Source organism: Ascidiella aspersa, chromosome 7 (assembly GCF_963924565.1).
Source record: "Ascidiella aspersa chromosome 7, kaAscAspe10.2, whole genome shotgun sequence".
Lineage (NCBI taxonomy): Eukaryota > Metazoa > Chordata > Ascidiacea > Phlebobranchia > Ascidiidae > Ascidiella > Ascidiella aspersa.
This window is the reverse complement of record NC_139453.1, coordinates 21996005-22008718: the sequence shown is the minus strand read 5'-3', so window position 1 is coordinate 22008718 and position 12714 is coordinate 21996005.

Sequence of the window (12714 nt, the reverse complement as noted above, 5' to 3'; positions counted from 1 at the left end):
GGTGGGGTTTGTGGTTAGTAAGTGTTGTTTAGGCCTGATTCTGACCTTTTAGGTCTATTTCGACGGATTTCGGACTTCCGATTTAGACGGTACTAATTACCAGGTATTATTATTATTTTGACCTTATTCCAAATTGTGTTTTATTCTGACGTTGGCGTTGTTCTTATCTCGGTCTTGAGGCTGAAGTCCGACAATTCTTTATAGAACTAGTCTAAGCATAGTAAACATAAATGTAATGGTAGTTTTGTACTTTTGTTTGTGGATTAGCTCTTGTGGTGGTATTGTTAGTTTTTCGAAAGTAGCCCAATGTTTAATTAGCCCAATTGAACTAGTTAAAAATAAAAAATACAAATTTAGCCTACCTATTTTCGTATCGCAACAATAATATTTATATACAGATATATTGCAAGTATATATCATATATTGGCAATGTTTACTGTTTCGTACGTAATCTAATATCACAATATTATTGTCGTTACATGTTTTTCCACAAACTTACTAAGGTAAGTTTAAATCGTTGCTAACGCACGTCGGTCACGGCGGCAGTAAGGCAGCCGGAAAACTTTTAAGACATTGATTTAATTAAGATAACTTAATTAACCTGTCAATACCGTAGTACCAGCTACTTTGACACCTTTTAAGTATCAGTGAGGTATAGAGTGTCTTTCAAGGCCCCAGCATTTTGCCCCTCGGCATAGTTTTTAACCTTTGTTTCCTTTAAATATGTGATTTTTGCGAAAACAATATATAGGCTACCTATTCTGTGAGTGTGAAGCACTGGTATAATTTGTAAGTTTATCTAAAACTGTCGGATTGACACCTGAATGAATACTTTGACTTTGGCACCGTATATATTGTGGGTTTTGATTTGCGTGTTTTGGCACTAAAACGATAAAAGGTGTCTGCCATGCTGACTTAATTATTCCTGTTTAGATTCTTGACACAACAGGTGTAACTACTTCGTAATAAAGTTTTTGAATGTTTTATTCAACGTGATGATTTTACAGCATTTTCTATTTCACATGTTAACTTTTGTTCGATTCACTAATTAACAATTCCTGACTTCGACTGAAGTAAAAAAACCTGACATAGATTCTTTGAAACGAGGAACAAAATTTATCAATTGTGCAGCGAGTTACTTGGTAACAATTAACATCGGTTACATGCTGACCTATATAATCCCCTTTGTATAACTTATTTAGTTGTTTCAAACCAATTGAAGAACAGCAGGGATAGGCCTACTTGTTTATTGCGATTGGCCAAGCGATTGTAATACCGGTACACAAACCGACGAATCTCATAGGCAATATGCGACCAATTTAACAATCAAACAATTGATCAAGGTGGTTTAGCCTTACATCTTTATAAAAAAAGACAATGTTTTTTCTACCTTTTGTTGTGGCCTACACAGTTTTATAAGTGCAACGTTTCAATATAAATTTTATGTCTGTAGGCTATTTAGTTGTTTAAAATTGAAAAAAGGTCCCGATGCAGTACAATGAGTGCACCCGGGTTATTTGGCTCTTAAGTCAAGTCACTTGAAAACAGCTATTTAAGTGCAACTAAATCATGTCATTGACTAAATTGATTCCAACACTGCTTGTCAGTGTTGTAAACAAGTCATTTTGAAATGACTCAAATCATTTGTAAAGTAACTTAGTCAAGTCATATGTAGAATAACTGAAGTCCAAGTTAAGTCTTTTTAAATAAATTACAATAAGTCAAGTCGTAGTCAGTCATAATTAAAGCAAGTCAATTCCAAGTTAAAGTCCTTGTCATAAAAAATTACAGGTTAGGCTATTAAAATTGAGTAAACTCGTCCGATTATGAGCAATACCTAAACTAAACAATACCAAAAAGGCAATAGAGCATAGCAAAAGCAATAGAGCAATCTAATTGTTTTATGTGCAATAAATAGGAAAAATAACCCAATTTTAAGAAAAAAATGCTTAATCAAAAGACCTAATTTTAACCCAATTAAGTCATTGTCTAAAATACTTCAGTCAAGTCAATTCATTTTCCCAAAAGACTTCAAGTTAAGTTATTTAAAACAGTGACTTGACTTAAGTTATTACAACTCTGCTACTTGTTTTCTTACCTGCCTGATTTAGGACACGACTCAGACTTACATGTGTTGCAATTTACAGTGGCAAGAGCCTACATGAAAAGCTTTTCTTATACTGGCAAAAATTAAAAAAAGAACAAAAGTGTGATAATATACTCCTTATCAAAGGAGGCAAAAATGTATGTTATTGAATTTTTATTGCATACGATCCGCGACATAAGTATGCAGTGCTTAATTAGGAAAAATATAAATTAGGAAAAAAATATATTTTTTTGGAAATATAAAAATGGTTCGCGTCATAATGTACCGTTACAAAGTTATGGTGAAACGCGTTATAAAGAAGTAACCTTAAAGGCGTAGAAGATAAAACATCAGCTATGAATTTTAAAGTCGTTATACATTCACGCCCAGAGAAACACGCTATTATTGCTTGTTTTAAAGGGTGCGATGAGAAGCATTGCGACTTTGGGTTACCAGGAATGAAAATGCCAAAGGAATTGCCTATTTACTAAAGCAAAATAAAATCACACATATGTTTTATCACAAAAATGGTATAGACAATTAGAAAAACGTAGGAGCCATACCCGGCCTCCCCAATATTTGTTTCAATTCGAATCTCAGCAGGATACTTTGAAAAAAGCCAATATGGCTTCCTAAACTGGGGTTTCGGTCCCTCTCTATTTTACAACTATACTTCTGAGTTTTGGTATCCAAAGGTCTAATTCAACTTGGTTGCTTGACGGCATTGCTAGTTAAACGATTTGTCTCATTTCTTTAAATGTAAGCACCGATCCAGTATGAGGTGGTTGCACATCTTTAAAAATACACTCTTCTGTTAGGGGATCTTTGTAGTCCGCATACAACATTTTTTTAACTGGAACAATTCTGTTTTTCAAAAAAGCCCTAAGAGAGATATTGGAAGTGGCTGCCCCAAACAAAAGGTCGATGTTGTGTTTGAGTGCTAGATCTTCCACCCTGTAAACATAGTGTAAATCAATGGTCGTTTGTCATGCAATTGTGGGTCGCTTGGTGGCCGTATAATCATTGTACTGTAAGTTAACGTTGCTAGGAGTTTTTACTTTGGCTCAATGTTGCATCACAGTGCCACCAGGCCATGGCCTCCCAAACTACCATTATAGCCAAGTGTAACTATGGAATACGAATATTTTCGCATGGTACTGCATGTTGTTTTGTGTAAATTATAAACTTAACAAAGCACATTTTCCGTTAACCGTTAAATTAGACCATATTAAATGGCGTTATTTCTAACTATAACCGAATTTGTTTTATTTATTTGCCATAGCCTTCACGTATCTATAGCTATTAAAGGCCCACCATCCTTTAACGCGGTGGGCCTTTAATAGCTCTTAAAGGGATATTTAGGGCGGTGACAAAACGTTTGCCGACCACTGGTTGAAACAATAATTTCCGAAAGCAGTGATACTATCAAAGCAAGAAAATAAAGTATAGTTTTGCTTGAAAGATTGACATCCATAAACTCAGTTAAACAAAACATACGTTGTCGAGAAAATAATGACTACCTAGAAACAAGATAACTCGCCAATCCTTTTCGCAAGTGCTTGGAACCAACAATCATCACTTCTAGTGTCCAAAAAGTTCTGCCGGCCGCTGCCTCTTCGACACCTTTCTCTAAAGCTTGGTCAAACTACATAAAAAAGTTCAATAAAAAAATAAAAATAAAGGTTATCCAATACACTGTAGACTGTGGAGTTTCAAGCACTTTTTGCGTATGAGCGAAACCAATACTATACTTATTTTGCCTCAGTCTACAAGGTATAATAGCTATGATGAAACAGTATTTTTCCTGGTGGTACGACTACCCTCATGAGTTTTGCCAAGCGTTCAGAAACCACTCCGTGTTTTGCGTAGGTTGCGGGGAAAACAGTTGACTGTCCATCTTCTACCAAAAGACATCCGCACATTTCACCCGTCACACGTTCAAATACACCATAGTGATATTTCTTCATAAAGAAGATCCTGCAGAAAGCAAATTGTGTTATACTAACTGCAAGTGCAGTCGGAGGAGTACGTTTTTTTTTTTTTTTTTTTTTTTTTTTTTTTTTTTAAATCGCATGGAACAAAAAACACAGAATGGTATACTCTACATTTGTTGGTATATTACAAAGTCAACTTTAGCTAACATCTGCATGATAAATTTAAACAATCGTTTTGGCATTTTAATTGCATTTATTTGTTTATCATTTGTAAAACTGAATTTACCATAATGTGATGGGAGGTGTTGGCTAGTGGTCCAAAATTTTTCGATTATCATAATTTTTTTTGAAATGTTAAACTGGTGTTGTTAAATGCAAGTGTAAACGTCTATAAAGATAACATTGTCCTACCAACTAAACTAATCCCAATTAAGTTTAGTGTGTTTAAATTGGAATACCTGTACGTTTGCGGAATACAAATGTTAACGGTAAAATTCGTTTGCATTACCAATTCAGTAAACGACATTGTGTCAATCATTTTTCTGCCTACAAGTCTATTCTCAGATGCTGGACGAGTGAGTCTTACAACTTACTTTGACATAAGTTTCAACAACAAGTTTTTTATCATCATCCGTAAAACTCAAACATTGTACAGCAACATCTTTTTCTAAAAAAAGGTACAAGTAGCTTCGGACCTCCTTTTCGTCGTCAGCTGTCAAAATTCTAAAGTAGAAATCCTCCATCTTTAGAAACGGGTAAAACTATATGAACCTGTCTAGAAGCAAAACATTGAGCTAACAAAACAGGTACCAAGATATTTTTGTAAAGCTATATAGTGATAACATAAGCCTTAATGACAAAACAGCCTTTCTATTCATGGCTTGTACTTTTTTTTCAGATTTAACTTCACCTAATAATTAAAAATTCGTATTAGGCTAGTATAAATCTAATCTTCTTCAACACTTCTTTCTTCAACACTTACCAAAAGTTCTGCCCTTTAAACGTATTATCCTGAGTTAATGACTTCTTTTCCAATAAAAGTTCTACGTATTTCACGTAGAATTTGTCTTAGTTACATTCCCAACAGCTAATTTTACCTTGGAAAATTGTAAGGGGAAGATCCTCTAAAGTAGGTTATACCTGCTACAGTTCTTATAAATTTGAAAACCCGACCAATATTTTTTCCTTTTTTTAATGAAATCCTAATATTTCCTATTTACATCACACAGGCGCCAGTCGTTCCTGATCAAACGGAACTATTTAATTTACCTCCTATACCTCGAATTAAAGTTTCCTATTATTGATGCTTGATTGAGGTTCTAATAGAAGGAACATAACACTGTAAAAGGATTTCTGGCGTTAACAGGATATGAAAAACGCACGGTTATATCTGACAACAGTGTCGGACTATTCGTAGCCTAATGCACTGACTCAGCACATGCAATGAAAAAATGACTTGCGTTTCCGGAAAATTGATTTTTATGTACAACTTCTAAAAATATTACGAGCGTGAAATCGCAGACCATTTGTAAAACGCAAATATACATTGGTATTGGCTTGACACGATACCACCTTAACCTTGGCAAGTACTGGTACTTTTACTTCGGGTATCGACTTTAATTCGATGTTATCGGACTTTCCCAATGTTTATACTGTTATTAAGTATTGGCTGTTATCCATTATTATTAACCGTCCTCCATTCAAAACTTTGTGCCTGTTTAGTGAACACGATGTAAATAAGAGTTTAAATCTGAAATTTCGATAAGTTTGTTTACGTATTTGGTCATATTAGGAGTGTCAGCTATTACCAGATCGCAATATTTCTAACCACGTCCTTTCAAGCTCTAACTGTTAGGAGCTTCTCGAACAAATCCACGGTCGACGACGCCCATTGTAAAAGAATAAACTAGCATTTTTTTAACTTTTTGTTTACTCCAAGTGTCTAACACATGGCGCCCACCTCCACCTTAAATGTCCAGTCAGGTGGTTAGATTCAAGCGCAAGTTTTTTGTGCACAAGTTATGGAACAGTCAAAGGATTTCCCAGGCCGGGGGACCATCACCCCCAGCCAATTTGCGCTACGAGTCCCGCTGTCCAGTTGTTATAAGCAGAGGTTCTTTCTGTATAAGGCTGCTATATGGCAAAAAACTTCTTGACCTCGTGCTGGTAAGAAGGCTAATGTTGTAAGAACAGGAAGAGATGATAAGCAACAAAACAAAGTACTCACGGAATCTTGTATCAACGTCAGCTAATGTGTCGAAAAAATATAATTGTGTTCGACATTTTACAAGTGAAGTTTGGATATATTTCATTCACATTACCTGATGATGATATAAGTTTGTATCGGAACTTCTTTTGATGGTGCCGATTTACTGGGGTGCCGATTTTGCTTGACCTATTTGGCGTTGACATTCTTTATTAAGCCTCATTGCCGATCCGTTAGGGGGGCATTTACTTATTTGTCTTTCGTTTTTTGTTTTATTAAAAAGCTGTATGTGTTTTCGCAATATGACGTACTAACGAGTGACGTAATCAGAACGGACAATACGACAGTAGAGGGGTACGTTTGAAACATAGGTTAATGACGTGTAAAATCGCTGCCAATTAAAAAGCCACACCGTATGCATCCTTTACAAATTCTTGTCATTGCAAAAGTCTAAAACGCTATTAACGTGATCTTAGTATTTGCTTAGCTTGCATATAATCGTCTTCTTACATAATTTGGTAAAATTTCCAGGGTCGTTCTTACCCAAAGCGTCCTTGTTTCCCGACTTAATATGGCATTACATATATAGATATTCTTCGCTAAGTCAGTACAGGCAATTAAGTAGGTAATGAAATTTAAGATTGCCGAATGGTGTTAAATATATTGGCTATATTTGACCCTTTTTTTAAAAATAGTATCTATAAAATTTACCAAAATAGTTTAACATGTGATTCTATGGTTGGCCAGTTTATTTTATTTTGCAATTGAGATGTCCCAATAATTTTCCAAAACAACACGCTACGCAATAAGATAGCATTTGTTAAACCACGCAATCGAAATTTATGGATTGTGTAGTAATAGCCGTATTGAAATTTACAGCCAAATACCCTCTGGCATAATGTTATCAAATGTTTCATCATTATATTTAATTAGTTTAAAAACGTATAAAATGTCGCTTCCTTTCGAATTTGTTACAGTCCAACGTATTTCGCCATAAAATATAAGACTTAGCCTGTAGGCCTACATAAGATAAACTCCTCGAGCGTACAATTGCAAACAATTTTATTACTTCCTTTCGCAAAACAATTACTACGATAAAGCAATTCGTAGCTAAAAGCGGTTAACATACTTTACAACGCATGCATAAACCAGAAGAACCAGACGATTTGAGGAGAATTAAATTACGTCTAATTTAATTGATAGGTATATGGGTTAGTGAACATCATGTATAGCCCGGACAGCGGCCGTCATTTTCGACTACCCCAACGTGAGATAAAGCAACCTGTATACATGCCTAAAATTAGTGGCTATTTGTAAATTTCGTTTCTGATTTGGTATTTGGTAGACAAACAGAAGTGTTTTACGTCGCAAGCAAGTTGTTCCCCGTTGTATCCGGGTAACATCAAATATTTGAGTGATTTTCAGTTCAGTTGTTTTTGACACATCTCATATTAAAAGAAACCGCATATTCCTATTATTTTTAGACAAAGGAATTGCCTATTTACTAAAGCAAAAATAATCACAAATATGTTTTATCACAAAAATGTTATAGGCAATTAGAAAAACTTAAGAGCCATACCCGGCCTCCAGTATATTTGTGAAAAAAACAATATGGCTTCCAAAACTGGGATTTCGGCCCCTCTCTATTTTACAACTATACTTCTGAGTTTTGGTATCCAAAGGTCTAATTCAACTTGGTTGCTTGACGTCATTGCTAGTTAAACGATTTGTCTCATTTCTTTAAATGTAAGCACCGATCCAGTATGAGGTGGTTGCACATCTTTAAAAATACACTCTTCTGTTAGGGGATCTTTGTAGTCCGCATACAACATTTCTTTTACTGGAACAAATCTGTTTTTCAAAAAAACCCTAAGAGAGATATTGGAAGTGGCTGCCCCAAACAAAAGGTCAATGTTGTGTTTGAGTGCTAGATCTTCCACCCTGTAAAATCAGTGTAAATCAATCGTCGTTTGTCATGCCATTGTGGGTCGCTTGGTGGCCGTATACTCATTGTAATGTAAGTTAACGTTCAATTGCTAGGAGTTTTTACTTTGGCTCAATGTTGCATCACAGTGCCACCAGGCCATGGCCTCCCAAACTATTATTATAGCCAAGTGTATAACTATGGAATACGAATATTTTCGCATGGTACTGCATGTTGTTTTGTGTAAATCATAAGCTTAACAAAGCACATTTTCTGTTAAATTAGACCATTAATGGCGTTATATCGAACTATAACCGAATTTGTTTTATTTATGTGCCCTAGGCCTCACATATCTATAGTGGAATTTTCGGCACTTGCCCCCCAATGGAGTTTCAAAATGCAATTATTAGTATTGTTTATAAGTGTAATATGTATTACTTATGAAGGTTAAAAATATTATACATTATCCATTGCCCCCAGTGGCGTATCCAGGAGGGCGGGACTTCTTACCCCCTTTTAGTAAGTGACATTATCGTTTTATGTTCGTTTTTGTCATGGTTTAACAAACTGTTCGAAGCGGCGTGCTTTTGAAGTAATTGGGTCACACGTCTTAATCTTATGCGAAACCAAAATCGAGCGCAAAACGCCGTTTTTCGTTTTTGTTTGGTCGAACGTAAACGCTGGAAGTTTTTCTCTTTCGTTATTTGTGTAGGTTGACTGATTAGCAAGTGTGTATTCGATAATTGATAACGCTAAGTTAAACCTTCTTTCTTTTTTTCTCGCTACAAAACGTCGAGTTATACGCAGTATCAGTATGTTCCTCACTGTTCGGTCTCTGGGCTAATATCCGATGTTGATGTAAAATCGACATTTGTTTAACTGAAGCAGGTTTCTAAAAGGAGGTATAATGGTGACTGTCGTGCGCGTTTCAAATTCTCTATTTATAAGTAATGATGATTAACGCAAAATTATGCTCTTTAAGCATACTCTAAGATCACGTGCTAAGTGTGCAATGGACACAACTTATTTCCCCTCAACGGAAGCAGCTTGTAATTTAGCTGACACACACACATATTTCACGGTCTTGGTTTGTTTTTTTGCCTGAAGTTAACGATTGCACACCGTGATTTCGCAGCTGGCGCCTGACGGATTGTCGACGACGCACGTGGTCGCTTTTGCTGGACGTATTTGGCTGTTTCTAAATATTTTTTTTATCACGTCTTGCAATCACCATTCTATGACGCTATACTATCACTGTTTTATGACGTCATTATTCATTAACGTCAGACGAAAAATAGGGGAATTCCCTAAGTTGACCCCCCTTTTTGATTTTGTGGTTATTCCCCTGATTGCCCCACCTGGAAAATTTTCTGCGGGCGCCCCTGTTTGCCGACCACTGGTTAAAAGAATAATTTACGAAAGCAGTGCTACTATCAAAGCAAGAAAATAAAGTATATTTTTACATGAAAGATTGACATCCATGAACTCAGTTTAACAAAACATACGTTGTCGAGAAAATAATGACTACCTGGAAACAAGGTAACTCGCCAATCCTTTTCGCAAATGCTTGGAACCGACAATCATCACATCTAGTGTCCAAAAAGTTCTGCCGGCCGCTTTCTCGTCGACACCTTTCTCCAAAGCTTGGTCAAACTACATAAAAAAGTTCAATAAAAAAAAAGGTTATTTAACTGTGGACTGCGGAGTTCCAAGCACTTTTTGCGCATGAGCGAAACCAGTACTATACTTATTTTGCCTCAGTTTACAAGGTATAATAGCTATGATGAAACAGTATTTTTACTGGTGGTACGACTACCCTCATGAGTTTTGCCAAGCGTTCAGAAACCATTCCGTGTTTTGCGTAGGTTTCGCGGTAAACAGTTGACTGTCCGTCTTCTACCAAAAGACATCCGCACATTTCACCCGTCACTCGTTCAAATACACCTAGTGATATTTCTTCATAAAGAAGATCCTGCAGAAAGCAAATTGTGTTACACTAACTGCAAGTGCAGTCGGAGGAGTTCGTTTTTCGCTGTGCCAAATTGCATGGAAAAAATCACAGAATGGCATACTCTACATTTGTTGGTATATTACAAAGCCAACTTTAGCTAGCATCTGCATGATGAATGTTTTGGCATTTTAGTTGCCATAATATGATAGGTTTACCATAATATGATAGGAGGTGTTGGCTAGGGGTCCAAAATTTTTGGATTTTAATAATTTTTTTTAAATGTTTAACTGGTGTTGTTAAATGCAAGTATAAACGTCTATAAAGCTAACATTGTGCCAGGAACTAAAACTAATCCTAATTAAGTTTAGTGTGTTTAAATTGGAATACCTATACGTTTGCGGAATACAAGTGTTAACGGTAAAATTCGTTTGCATTACCAAATCAGTAAACGACATTGAGTCTATCATTTTTCTGCCTACAAGGCTATTCTTAGATGCTAGACGAGTGAATCTTACAACTTACTTTGACATAAGTTTCAACAACGAGTTTCTTATCATCAGCCGTAAAACTTAAACATTGCACAGCAACATCTTTTTCTAAAAAAAGGTACAAGTAGCTTCGGACCTCCTTTTCGTCGTCAGCTGTCAAAATTCTAAAGTAGAAATCCTCCATCTTTAGAAACGGGTAAAACTATAGGAACCTGTCTAGAAGCAAAACATTGAGCTAAACAAACAAGATATTTTCGTAAAAGCTATATAGTGATACATAAACGTTAATGACAAAACAGCCTTTCTATACATGGCTTGTACTTTTTTAACATTGAAAAGAAATAGGAAAATATGTTTCACACCAACGTTAGCCCAGAGTGGCTTTTTTTCTAAATATGAGTCTATTTTTTTAGACTAATCGTAACATAAGTTAAAACCTAATAATGCTCTGGTTGGTGTAGCCATTCGTCGAGTGCATGTAACCTGCACTTAAATCTAACAAAAGCCTAAAATCAGATTGCATTGTTTAATGACAAATTGCATTATAATTCCTTTGACCTGATGAAAGACGTTTGAGCGAACGCTTGTCAAAATTCGAATACAATTTGTCGTTTGACAATGCGATCTGATTTCCAATGTTTGAATTGGATCTCAAACAACATGAACGCTGTAGCTGTACGGAAACGACAGTACGTCTTTAAACCGTTGAACCAGTACATATTCCAGTCACAATTCATATGAAAGGGTCGATGGAACCCCAGTTGCAAAGCCTACAGCATCAAAGGCTAAAATTAACAGAAGCAAAAACGCGTATTTCTATCAATAAAGTCGCTGATCAACTTTATTAAAAAATGAAGTAATACAATATCTGGATTTTCGGTTTTAACTGCTTCGTTTTCTTGTCACTTTTTTAAGTTTTTTCATTTTCTATGTGTTTGACTGTTATTGCGAAAGGTCATTGCGATCAGTGGGCGAACAAACTACAAACTACAATTTTTTTCGTTCTGCTTTGGCTAACCAAAGAGATTTAAACAAATTTATTTGAGTAAACAAGCCATATTTCATCGTACATTAGAAAAACTATGGACACACACTTTAAAACCGTGTTTAAATAATCAACTTGTAAAACTAAAACGTGCACATTGTGCGCATAATGTGGACTAGCGATATATATAACCTGTGTATTGTTCACTGCAGATGTATGTAATTTTTGCGGTTGAAAAGTGTACTGTTCGCGATTTATTTACAGTTTGAACTATTGTTGAGCAAACCTTGAATATTGTTGCCTTGCATTCCTCAAGAAAATATGTTTTCACAGATTTCTTCGTTGCCGCTGTTGGCTGTACGGTTACGGTTTTAAAACTGTTCGCGCTTCACTTAAATAAACCGATTCGTTAGCTTAGAAACAGAGGAAGCGTGTAACGCAACTAGAAACCTAACCACTTCCATAACAGACTACGTTGCATAAAGTAAATGTTGATGAAAAAAATATTGATCCGTGGTTTAATCCCGGTCCACATATTTTGACTTGGTTAGTCGGTGAAAAGGTTTTCACATCTGGTACACACGTTAGAATGGTTCTCTGAGCGAACCCCTGATTTAGCAGTGCGGGTAAGCCATAACTCATGTGAATTAGCTGTAAGTTTTGTCATCGAGGTATAGGCTTTACGACAAAAAAACTAATAAAATTACAACATTATCTGTATCACATATATTTACATTTCGATACGATACAAAAAAACAAACCAGCTATTTAAATGTAAGATTACAAACACACTATTTATCATGTAAAATCATTGAGTATTCTTTCGGCTGCAAGGTTATGCCAAACTGACCATCCATGCAAGGCAGTGTATGATCGGGATTTGGACTGACCGTAAATCTCCTTAAAATTGACACAACGAAAATGAACACTTCGGTCCGAGTCACCTTTTCTCCCATACAGCTGCGAGGTCCAATAGAAAAGTGGAGGATTTTTCCAGAATTCCGAAACACCCCCTTGCTGTCAAGGTGTCTTTCAGGATCGAAATTGTGCGGGTTGTTCCACACATTGGGATCGTGATGCGCGGCCCATATGTTGGCAAGAACTTGAGTTTTTTAGGGAATATATACTTCATGAATTTTA